This window comes from Stenella coeruleoalba, assembly GCF_951394435.1.
Source record: "Stenella coeruleoalba genome assembly, chromosome: 20".
Lineage (NCBI taxonomy): Eukaryota > Metazoa > Chordata > Mammalia > Artiodactyla > Delphinidae > Stenella > Stenella coeruleoalba.
The window spans coordinates 27,415,265-27,427,621 of NC_137166.1; the positions used below are offsets into that span (position 1 = coordinate 27,415,265).

The 12,357-nt window shown below is 47.1% G+C and overlaps 1 pseudogene across 1 annotated transcript; it reads left to right on the forward strand.

The window, feature by feature from the left end:
- The first annotated feature begins 6,723 nt into the window (after positions 1 to 6,723).
- LOC307178962 (nucleic acid dioxygenase ALKBH1-like) lies at positions 6,724 to 8,078 on the forward strand (annotated as a pseudogene). Its single transcript has one exon. The product of its transcript is annotated as a nucleic acid dioxygenase ALKBH1-like (transcript).
- Positions 8,079 to 12,357: the final 4,279 nt, after the last annotated feature.

The following is a 12,357-nucleotide window of genomic DNA, read 5'->3' on the forward strand; positions in this document are numbered from 1 at the left end:
TCATTTTATGAGGCTAACATAATCTTGACATCAAAACCCAACAAGGCATACGAGAAAGAAAAATTACAGGTTACTCTCTCTCAAGAACACAGAGGCAAAAATTCTAAACAAGATATTACAAACTATACCCAGAAACATATAAAAGGATAATGTTATGATCGACTTAGGTTTAACCAATGCAATGTAGATTTAACGTTAGAAGAAAAATTAATGTAGTTCAAATATTAATAGATCAAAGGTGAAAATTCTAATGATCACTGTATGCAAAAGAGATGTTTGACAAAATTCAATATCCATTCATGGTTTAAAAAAAAAAAAACCTTAGTAAACTAGAAATATAAGGAACTTCCTAAATCTGATAAAGGGTATACACTTTTTTAAAAAACCCTACAGTAAATATTACACTTTAAGGTGAAACTGTCAAAAACTTTCCCTTTGAAATTGGTAGCAAGATAAGAAAGCCTCCTGTTACTATATCAGTTCTGTATTGTTCTATAAGACCTAGCCTATGCAGTAAGAAAAGGAAGAGAAATAAAACAGACAAGGATTGGATAGAAAAAAACAAACTTCATTATTCATAGATGCTATAATGAGTACATTTTTAAAAATTGACAAACTATTAGAATTAATAAGAGAGTTTAGCAAGGTTGCCAGATACAAAAAATCAATGTTAAGACATCATTATGGGGAATTCCCTGGCGGTCCAGTGGTTAGGATTCACTGCCAAAGGCGCAGGTTCAATCCCTAGTCGGGGACCTAAGATCCAGTAAGCCGCAGGGTGCAGCCAGAAAACAAACAAACAAACAAAAAGCTAGAAAAAAAACCTCTGCCTTAAAAAACCAAAAATAACCCCACATCACTATGCAATACTATATAGTAACCACTATTAGAAAATAAACTTTTCAAAAGGTCACTGTAACAAGCTCTATTCACTATATGATGGCCCCAAATGATTCCAGCTTCCTGGTAGTCACGTCTTTATGTAATCCCCTCCCCTTGTGTGGGCCGCACTTAGTAACTTACTTCTAATGACTAAAATATGGGGCTTCCCTGGTGGCGCAGTGGATAAGAATCCGCCTGCTAATGCAGGAGACACGGGTTCGAGCCCTGGTCCCGGAAGATCCCACATGCTGCAGAACAACTAAGCCTGTGTGCCACAACTACTGAGCCTGCGCTCTAGGGCCCACGAGCCACAACTACTGAAGCCCGTGTGCCTAGAGCCCGTGCTCCACAACAAGAGAAGCCACCGCAATGAGAAGCCTGCACACTACAACGAAGAGTAGCCCCTGCTCGTCGCAACCAGAGAAAAGCCCGCGTGCAGCAACGAAGACCCAAAAGCAGCCAAAAATAAAAAATAAATAAAAATAAAATTAAAAAAAAATAGAATATGGCAGAAATCATGAGATGTCACTTCTGATGTTAGGTTATTAAAAGACTGTGGCTTACATTCTTGGGTGTTCTCTCTCTCTCTCAAATCACTTCTTCCCAGGAAAGCCAGTTGCCATGACATGAGGCAGACCTACAAATCAAGCTGAGGTAGGATATAGATAGGCCCCAGGCTGAGCAGCTGCAGCTGGTCTCCTGCTGACTCTTTGAGATGGGATACCAGTGGGAGAATTGGGCCCTGATTGGGTGCATTCTTGTGGATTTCCCTGCCCAACACATGCACAGAGAAGACCCTCAGTCTACGGGAAGGACAAAAGGAGAGAGGATACGCCAGCTGGAATCCATCTTGGCTGAGAGATTCACACCCACACCAGGACCAAATATGGAGATGACTGGCCAGGAAAAAAAAAAAAAGGAAAACTGCCCCTATATAAGCAATCTAAGCTGCCCCTACTGGGTGAAACTCAATCTGACTCACCTGTGGGCTCTTTTACACATATTTTGTTTTTTCCACAAATACTTTGCTTCTTCCACACGTACTTTGCTTCTAATAAATGCTTTTATCTTTTTAACAGCCTTGGTCTCTTTGCTGAATTCTTTCTTCAAAGAAGACAACAACCGAGGTCCTTCTTCCAGCTTCTCACTGTGGGAAACAAAGCCTTCAGATAAAGCCACAGCCCTAGCCATCAGCTTGACTGCAGCCTCATAAAAGACCTTAAGCCAGAGCCACCAGCTAGGTTCCTACTCACAAAAACTGGAGATAATAAATGTTTGGGGTTTTGATGCTGAGTTTGGGGATAATTTGTTACATGTCAATAAGTAACTAATATAACCACCATCTACAACACTTCAAAATATATCAAGTACCTAGAAATAAATCTAACCAGGAATGTACAAAATTCAGATAAAATTCTAAAACTTAATTGGGACATCAGAAATAAACTGACACACTCACCAATGGTCCCATACATACGTGGCTGCCTGATTTACGACAGAGGTGGCATTTCTGCGAATCGAGGAGAAACTTGACTTTTAATTAATGGTGCTCGGATGGTTGGGTATCCATATGGGAAAAAAAAGAAAATTCAATCCTACTACATACCAGTCATGAAAACCAATTGCAGGTAAATTAAACACCTAATGGTGAAAAGCTACAAAACTTCTGAGCAATGATATAGAAATATGTCTTCCTGACTTTGAATAAGGGAAGAATTTCTTAGACACAAAAGCACCAGCCATCAGGTAAATGTTTAATCAACTAGAACATATTAAACTGAAGAATTTCTATTCATCAAAAGACTACAGGAGAGGGAATTCCCTGGCAGTCCAGTGGCTAGGACTCCATGCTCTCACTACCAAGGGCCCTGGTTTGATCCCTGGTCGGGGAAATAAGATCGCACAAGCCACGTGGTGAGGCCAAAAAATTTTTTACTTAAAAAAAAAAGACTACAGGGGAAAAAAGTGAATAGAAAAATCACAGAGTGGGAAAATATAATTGCAATAGTGTAACAGACAAGGGAGTCATATCCAGAATATGTAAATATCCCCCAGAAATCAATAAGAGCAAGAGGAGAAGGGAGCCTGAGACAAGGGCTTGGGCGTCTAGAAGATGATGCCCGAGGGAGGAGTGAGGGGTGGGGAGAGTGAGACAGGGCAGGCAGACATCCAAATACAAGGGCATTATCAAGGTCACTGCTGTAGGCAGCGGGACCTCCAGGACCTCTGAGGAGCTCCAGAGCTGTCTCCATGAAGGTCAGGAGGTGGGGAGCCCATTCATCAGCTATCACGCCCCCATTCCAGTCTTTTCCACAGTGTTGGAGAAGACCCTGGGTAGAATGTGGAAAGATTGGCTCTCTGCTGGGAGGTTTGTACCCCGCACAGCGGCCGAAATCGGAGTGACGCTGGCACCAGAGGCATACGCTGCAAACAACCCTATAGAAAATAGACAAAAGATTTAAATAGACACTTTAAAAGGGGGGAGGGTCCAACCAGCCAATAAATATATGAAGAGATGCTCTAGTTCATTAAATTGCCTTGGAAATGCAGCTTACAGTAACGACGAGATACCATTACACACCCAGCAGATTGCCAAAAAATAGTAATGCCTTGTGCAGCACCAGAGAGCCATGGGAACACTCATCCAAGCAGAGTGGGACTGTAAATTTGTTCACCCACTTCAGAAAACTGGCATCTTCTAGTAAAGTTGAAGATACATATGACCTGTAGCTCAGAAATCCCATTCCCAGATACACAGCTTGGAGAAACACGTGTATAAATATGTACCTCTATGTACATATGAGAACGTTCATCGGAGCATTGGTTACAATAGCCCTAACCTGCAAACATCCCAAACGTCCATCCACAGGAGAATGGGTTCATAGCTTGTAGTGTGGTCACGTACTGGAATGGCATACGGCAATGAGCTTGAATAAACTGTATCTACACACAAAGACACAGATGAATCCCACCCACTTAATGGTAAGTTGAAGGAACATGGGGTTTTTTTTACATAAACTTCTAAAACAGGGAAAACCAAAATTATGTTATTCAGAGATGCAGATATAGGGGGTAAAACTATCAATACAAGTGAGGAAGCGATGCCTGTAAATGTCAGGATGTTTCCATGCTCCGTGCAGGAAGGTGTGGGATGGAGAAAAGAGGCTGGAGGTTTCAGGGGGTGGGGGTTACATGGGGATTTGCTTTATAATTTTTGTTAAATGGTGTATAGATGCTGTGTATTCTCTATAGTTCACATTTTATTAATGTTTAACAATAAAGGATTACATCAGTAAAACTGAGGCACACACACATACCACCTGTTCTCCCTTCGTGGGTTCCCCACCCCAGTTACAGACAGACCACCCACCACCCAGGACCCCAGGCATCAGCCTTGATGACTCCACCCACAACCTGGTGGCCAGCCAAGCAATTCCATCCTGTGGGTGCCCCCTCCCAACGCCCCACAGAGCCTCGACCCCCCTCCCTCCATTCCTGCTGTCAGCACAACCGTGGGAGGGGTGACCCACCAGTGTCTCACGTCCACCCGGGAACAACCAGAGATGGCTACTCCTCCCTGGACATTTTTCCAACCTGTTTCCACCCACTGCCAGAGTGACTCTTTGGAAACACCACCTGCACGGGGAGCTCACCTGGTCAAAGACCTTCAATATCTCCCCACTGCCCAAGCTCCAAGATGGGGCCCCTTCTTACCCCTCTGGTTTCTCTCTTGCCCCTCCCACTGCCACCCTGCCCACCAAGCCCATGTGTCTGCACTCTCTCTTCCTCTTACCACCCCCAACTTCCCCCTCCCACTTGCCTTCCCCTGTCCCACTCTACTCAACATGGAGGTCTCAGTTAGAAGTCCCCTCTCATAAGAAACCTTCCTGCCAGGCTGGGTTACACCGCTCACCCTGCCCTAATAGCTCGCCTAAGGAAGCAGCCAAGCCCACAGGCTGCAGGATCTAGGGTCTGGGTCGGTTTGTGTTCCTGCGGCGTGGGTCCCTGTGGTGAAGGACTGAAGCCAGGACCTGCCTGCCTGAGACCAGAGGCTCCCGTTTCTGCGGAGGAAGGTCTGGGGTGCCTCTGACAGGCAGCTTCTCAGCAAAGCATCCCCTGGGCCAGGAAGCCTGGGGAGGGGCCGGGAGCCAGCCGACGAAGAGACCCCATGGGCTCCAATACGAGGACATCAGCAGTGACTACGAGGGGCTGAAGTTGAACCAGAGGCCCTTCACCCATTTGCCTTCCAGGAGCAACATAAGCCTCTCAGATTTTTGTTTAACTCAGAGACCTTCTCCACAATGTCGATCCCCATGCAGAGGATGGGAGAGCCTTGGAGTCTAATGTGCTATAAAAATTAATAATGAAATGTGACATTTTTGCACCCCCAATTTTGTCCACACACATCATCTTATGTTATCATTGCCTGGTACATCCCTGATCCCACCAGATGGTGATCCTGGAGGAGATGGGGGAGAGGGGTGGTGGGAGCAGCAAATGGGCCTCCTCCCTTCATGGGGAACCCCAGGCTGAGCAGGCCTGGCTCAACATGGGGTCTTTGTGCATGTGGGATAGACAGAGGGTAGATGGACAGATGTTGGATGTTGGATGGATGGATGACTGGATAAAAGGACAGATGAATGGATACATGAACAAATGGAAAATAGAGGAATAATGAATGGATGGACAGACAGAAGGTTGAATGGATGAACAGATGAGTGAATGAACAAAGAGATAAATGGATGGGTAGATAAAAGACCAGCAGATATTCCCACAGAGGGATGGAAAAACTTACCAGTTTTGTTATTTAACAGAGGTGGGAAAGCCAAGTCAGGGCCTCAGATGCACTCTTGCTGGAAATGCCCCACCTCGCAGTTGGCAGGAATGTGGGAGTCCTCGCTGCCCTCTGCAGGTTGCCCATGGGCTCTGGGACCAGGGAAGAAGGCAGAAGTGGCCAAGCGTGACCCCTGGTGGTCACCATAGGAATGACAACCCCAGCACCAGACTTGCGGTCCTGGCGGTGCCCAGCCAGCTGAGGAGCCCACCTTCACCCTGACCCCAGCTGCTGACCTTCTGGCCCTTAGGCTGAGGCTCCCATGTGAATGTTCTTAGGCACAGCTCACATCACCAGTGGTGTGAGAGGCGCTGGACCCGGTGTTCACACTCTGAAGGGCCTACTCCTGACCAAGTCCTGTTAGAAATCACCTAGAGAGAGCTGCTGAGGACATCCGTGAACAGGTGACTAATAACAGCCCACATTTAAGCACTGCTCATCACGCTGGGCGGTGGAACAGGCCACTCACACCTTTCTCTCCCTGATCCCTCACAGCAGCCCTGGAAATAGCAACTAGGACGGCCCCCATTTTATAGGTGAGAAAACTAAGTCTCAGAGAGGCCTCAAAAGGACTGCCAAGGTCTGCGATGAGTGAGTGGCAGAGCCAGGATTCGAACCCAGACTGTCTCTGATTCCCTCCCATGCTGGCTCCCTGCCTCCCTGCCAAACCCTGCTAGGACAATAATCATGGCTGACTTCCTGAGCATCCCGGCTGGGTCCCCAAGGGCACACAGACACACACACACACACACACACAGCGCCTGCCTCTAGAGGACTCATCATCCAGCGGGGTTGTTCCCATCCCTCTACTGTTCTGATAAGGAAGCAGAGGCTGATTTGAATCCCACCTCCGGCACCGAGTGGCTGTGTGACCTTGGGCAAGTCACTTAACCTTTCTGTGCTTCAGTTGACTCATGGGTGTAACAAGCATGATAATAATCAAACTTACCTCACAGAGTTGTTGTGAAAATTAAGTGAGCTAATATATGTAGGGAGCATTGGGTACATAGTAAGGGTTCCCTCTTACCATTATTAGGGAGAAAATGGGGCTCAGAGAAGGAAAAGCCTGAAAACTCACAGGTGTAGCAATTCCACACTTACTTTCATTGTTTTTCAACAACAGGATGGAGACGAGGCCAGGCAGCAAGATGGGGAAGGTGGCAGTGGCCGTGGGCGCTGTGGCGATGCTGGTAGCGGAGCCTGGGGAGGACGCCTTTCCGAAGCTTTTCCGCTTCTGCCGGCAGAGCCGCCCCAGCACCGCAGACCTGGGAGGGGTCACTGACTTCTTGGCGGCCCAAGCAGCCCAAGGCATGGGGCCTGGTGCCCCCAGGGTAGTCAAATCTCAGCTAAATGTGTCCCCAGCCAGTGACCACGATGCATACAGAGCAGGACTTCAGCTGGCCAGCAAGTGGCGAGCCTACGGACTGCAAGCCTACCCCGGATTTACTTCTATCCCAAACCTTTCCTCCCAGGTCACCAGCGGCATTAGGTGAAGCAGTGCCTTAAGTCATATTCCCGGAAACCCAATGTATGTAACCTGGACACACATGTGACTAAGAAGAGACCCAAGATTTGTGGGAACAGAGCAAAGAGCTTCTAAGGTATAAAGAAGAGAATAAATGGAGACCCTGAAGTTTATTAGAGAAACTGCACTGGGTGACCCTAGGCTACCATTGTAACTGGGACAGTAAGAAATACTCTGCAGATCACTACACACCTTCCCCTGCTGACCTGACTTTCCTCTCAGGGTAAGTGGACACCGCCTGTGGATTTCAGGGTTTCCGAGCTGAAGCTGGTATCCTGAATTACTACCGATGAGACTCCACGCTGGGAATCCATGTAGATAAATCTGAACTAGAGCACTCCAAACCCCTGCTGTCGTTCAGCTTTGGACAGTCTGCCATCTTTCCCCTGGGTGGCCTCAAAAGAGATGAAGCCCCCACGCCCATGTTTATGCACAGCGGTGACATCATGGTAATGTCAGGTCTCAGCCGCCTGTTGAACCATGCAGTCCCGAGGGTCCTTCCCAGTGCAGAAGGGGAGAGCCTTCCTTGCTGCCTAGAGACACCTCTCCCAGCTGACCTCCCCAGAGACTCAGTGGTGGAGCCCTGTTCTGTGGAGGACTGGCAGGTGTGTGCCAGCTACTTGAAAGCTGCTCGTGCTGACATGACTGTCGGACAGGTGCTGGCCGCAGGTCAAGACTGCCCTTTGGAACCCATGGAGGAGAATAAAAGAGATGCCCCCACAGAAGTTTCCTGTCATCTGGATGATGAGAATAGCCAAGAAAAACGAGCTAGGTTAAACCCTGACTGCTGAGACTTAAGAGAGCCCATTCCTTGACTCGGGCAGGTCTCACAGTAAATGATCATGCTGTTTTGTATTGACATAGACTTTAGCACTGAGACAAGCCAAAAACAGACCAGGAAAAATTCATCATGGATCACACTGTTGCCTTGGAATGCACCCTGAAGAGAAAACTGATGAACCACTTTGTTCAGAGAAGTGTTTGACACGGTCCAGTCCTGGTTAGGTTTGGGCACCAACGTATGTGAGAAGTCCAAGGAGGTATGAGCTCCCACCGCAGCCTTCTCAGCCTCGCCATGACCTGTGAGAGACGTAGAAGTGAGTTTCCATGTCTATGGAGTCTTCTTTTTTTTTTTTTTGGCTGCACTGCGCAACTTGTGGGATCTTATTTCCCCTACCAGGGATCGAACCAGGGCCTTTGGCAGTGAGAGCTTGGGGTACTCACCACTGGACCGCCAGGGAATTCCCTCCACATCTATGGAGTCTTTAAATACCTCAGGGGACTTCCCTGGCGGTTCAGTGCTTAGGACTCCATGCTTCCACTGCAGGGGGTACTGGTTCAGTCCCTGATCGGGGAACTAAGATCCTGCCAGCCACGCGGCACAGCCAAAAATAAAATACATACCTGAGGTTTTATTGATGGGAAATATAATACCCCCCCCACCCCATCTAGTGATTTGTGGTAAAATTGTGGGTCCGTGAACCAACCATTAGTCTTGTCTTCTTAATTCTTCCAATCAACATCAAATTCTTTGATATTCTCTGGCCTTCACAGAAGACTCTTATACACATTAAGACAATGGAACTGGAAATCACATCCCCTGGAATACGAAGTAATCACAGTTCTCTCTCTTGCCTAAAAGGTAAACATATATAAACTCAAGGAAAGGGGAACAGTAGTTACTCCAGATGTCTTTTTGGTCTGTAAACTCTTCCAGTTGGCTTTTAAATGCAATTTTAATCGTTGGACTAAAAATGTCCCATGGGTATTCTGTAACTGTTTAATGCACGAATAAACTTAATTTCAAATTAAAAAAAAAAGTTGGAATCACATCACTCTTCTCAGAAACCAGCTCCCCTTTGCCTTCCAATAAAATCCAAATTCTGGAGCCTCTGCTACCCTTCCCCCTCCTCCCCTCTCCCTCCCCAGAGGCGTCCTGAGCTTTGTGGCTGTCACTCACTCACTCACTCTGTCTGTAGAGCTTAGTAGAGTATACATGCTTAGATATCATTTGCTTGTGCTGGGTTTAAAACTAAAGAGTATCAAACCATGTATAGTCTCTGGGATTTGAGTTTTTCAACTCAGCACCACGTGTCTTAGATTCACCACGTTGTTGCAGCATTTCTGCGATTGCCAGCAGTGCTCTTACGAACACTTTCAGATGTGTAACTAGATACACCTGCAGGGCTTCCTCTCAGATAGAATCCTGGGAGTGGAATGGCTGGGACACGGGTGTGCCACTGTTATCTTTACAGAGGAATGCCAAACTGTTTTTCCACGAGGCTTGAATCACTTTACAGTCCTGACAGCAATTTTGAGAGTTCCTGCTGATCCACATCCCAGCCAACATTTAACAGTGTCAGATGTCGCCCTTTTTACCAGCCAACTGGGTAAAAAATAACGTCTCATTGTGGTCTTCCTTTCCATGTCCCTGATCGCTAGTGAACTTAAGATCCCATCATGTTTTCTGGCCATTTCGTCTTTTGTGGAAGGCCAGGTCATGGTTTTTGCTCATTTTTCTCTTAAGTTGTTTATCTTTTCTTACTGATCCATAGGGGATCTTGATACGAGCTCTGTGCTTACATCTTCTCCCAGATATGGCTCGTCTTTTCACTTATTTTCAGGTGTCTTTTGGGAAACAGAAATTATTTTTAATTTTTTAAAAATTTTATTGGAGTATAGTTGATTTAAAATGTTGTGTTAGTTTCTGATGTATAGGAAAGTGAATCAGTTATACATATACATGTACCCACTATTTTTTAGATTTTTTTTTTCCCATATAGGTCATTACAGAGTATTGAGAAGAGTTTGCTGTGCTATACAGTCGGTCCTTAGTAGTTACCTATTTTATATATAGTAGTGTGCATATGTCAATCCCAATCTCCCAATTTATCCCTCCCCCCCTCTCCCCCTTGGTAACCATATGTTTGTTTTCTACATCTGTGACTCTATCTCAAACAGAAATAATCTTTAATGTGGTCAGTTGCATCTTTTCATCATGGTTAACACCTTTTTGGTGTTTTCTTTAAGAGTTGTTTCCCCACCCTGAAGTCAGAAAGATATTAACCTATATTTTCTTCAAACAGTATTAAAGTTGTGCTTGTGCTTACTAACTCCACTGCACTGAGGTCAAAGAATGTGCTCTAATAGCAATTCTTTGAAACTTTTTTGGAGGTTGCTTTCTAATCTAGTATACTATCAAGTTTTGAAAATAGTCCATAAGTGCTTAAGGAGAATCTGATCGTGGGAGACAAAATTCAATTAATGTCCATTATATCAAGTCTGTTGCTTATGTTGTCCAAATCTTCCATATCTTGGCTAATTTGTTCAGCTTTGCCATCAATAATTAAGAGAAGCATTTGAAATATCCCATGCTGCTGGTGGCTTTGTCTCCCTAGTCTACCAATTTTTAAAAGATTTGTTGAAGTAAATTTGCAGATGATAATTCACTTTTGAAATGATACAGACATTCATAAGAGAGAGAAATAACTATTGTCATGGGGGAAGGGCAAAGGCTATGGAGGCGAGAGAAGGCCCCATCCTAGATTTTACAGGTCAGGGGCAGCTTCCTGGTCCAGACACATGGAGATCAGGAGAGGCTGCAAAGCTGAGATCATAAGGGTGTGTTGCCATCTTTCTGCAAATGAAAGACCTGACGGACAGTGCTCCAGGCAGCTTGTACCAAGGCCTGGAGGTGAGAAAGGACCTGTTCAGGGAACTTGAAGTATTAATAGTTCAGGGTGGCAGAAGCAAGGAGGATGAGGAAGGAATGGTGGGAGACGGGTGGGAGAAGTGAGCACAGGTCAGACCCCCAGGGTCTTCGAGCTCCGGAGGGGAATTTGACTACAAGGAGGGTTTCAGCAGAGAGGGACATGGTCAGGTTACGGGACGAAAAAATTCCCTCTGGCTTCTGGGTCAAGCTCAGACTGGGAGTGGGGAGGCAGGGAGGCCTGTGAAGAGGCTCTGTGGCGGATGGAGGCTGGTCTGCACCATGGTTGATGGGAGGGGCACCACAAGGCAGAGCCCTTTAGCATCCTGGTGGCAACCTTGGCTGGCAATGGGAGCCCTGGACGAGGAGGCTCGAGTTGAGTGCAGGGCTCATTCAGTGGGCAGAGGGGTCCCCAGTCAGCACAGGGTGGATCGATTTGAAGGGTAAAGAGTGGACACCTTGGACTCCAGAGCCAATGCTCCTTTCTAAGAGTGTTGCCAGACTTAGCAAAAGAAATAAAGAAAAGAAAAAAATAAATAGATGGAGATCTACAGGATAAAATTTGAATTTCAGATAAACAGTGAACATTTTTTTGTATCTGTCCCTCAAATTGGGCATCCTGTAATTTATCGGGCAACCCTCATTCAACCCTCCTCCCCCCATACACACATTGTCTTTCTGAAAAAAAAAACAGCAACAAAGCAACATAGAAACTGCTAGTCTGTGGCCTTTCTGGCTTCGACTTGTCCTCCTTCACCCCGGGCCTCCTCGGAGACTCTGGCCCTGAGCAGAGAGCCCTAGGGGCCTCCAGCTCCATCTTCCCACTAAGTCTGGAAGCCCCTGACAGATGGGCCCGGTGCCCAGTCTGGGCAAGGCCAGGACGCCACTGGGAGTGAGGGGAGGGCACCGAGGCCCATCAACGGTTCCCTCAGCCCTGCCCCCCACCCGGTTAGGGCATTTCCGGGAAGTGGTCCCTGCACAGCGCCTGAACCCCCAACCAGGCTCAGGGCCACAGAGCTGGGGCCGTTTCCTAGAATTACCAGAACCTTCTGTGTCACTGTGGCCACATCCTCCCTTGGGCAGCCCTGGGCTTGGTAGGATCTAAAAGGCCAGGTCTGGGCTGGGATGGGTCCTAGGCAAGGCCCTGCTTCAGTGGGCTGCGGACCGCTCCCCGGAGCTGCCCAAGAGAGAGGCCGGACGTGCCCATGATCCTTGGCACCCGCATTGGGACGGGGGCCCACCCCAAGGCCTGGGGAGCCTAGTACAAGCTAGGGCTGGCCAAACTAGGGGAGCTCGAATGGGGGCTCACATCACCCTGAGAGAGGCAGGGGGACACTCTGCTGGAGTAGGAGTGGGAGAGAGATCTCCTCTGTGGGAAAACTGGAGAGATTTCATGGGAGGCATGAT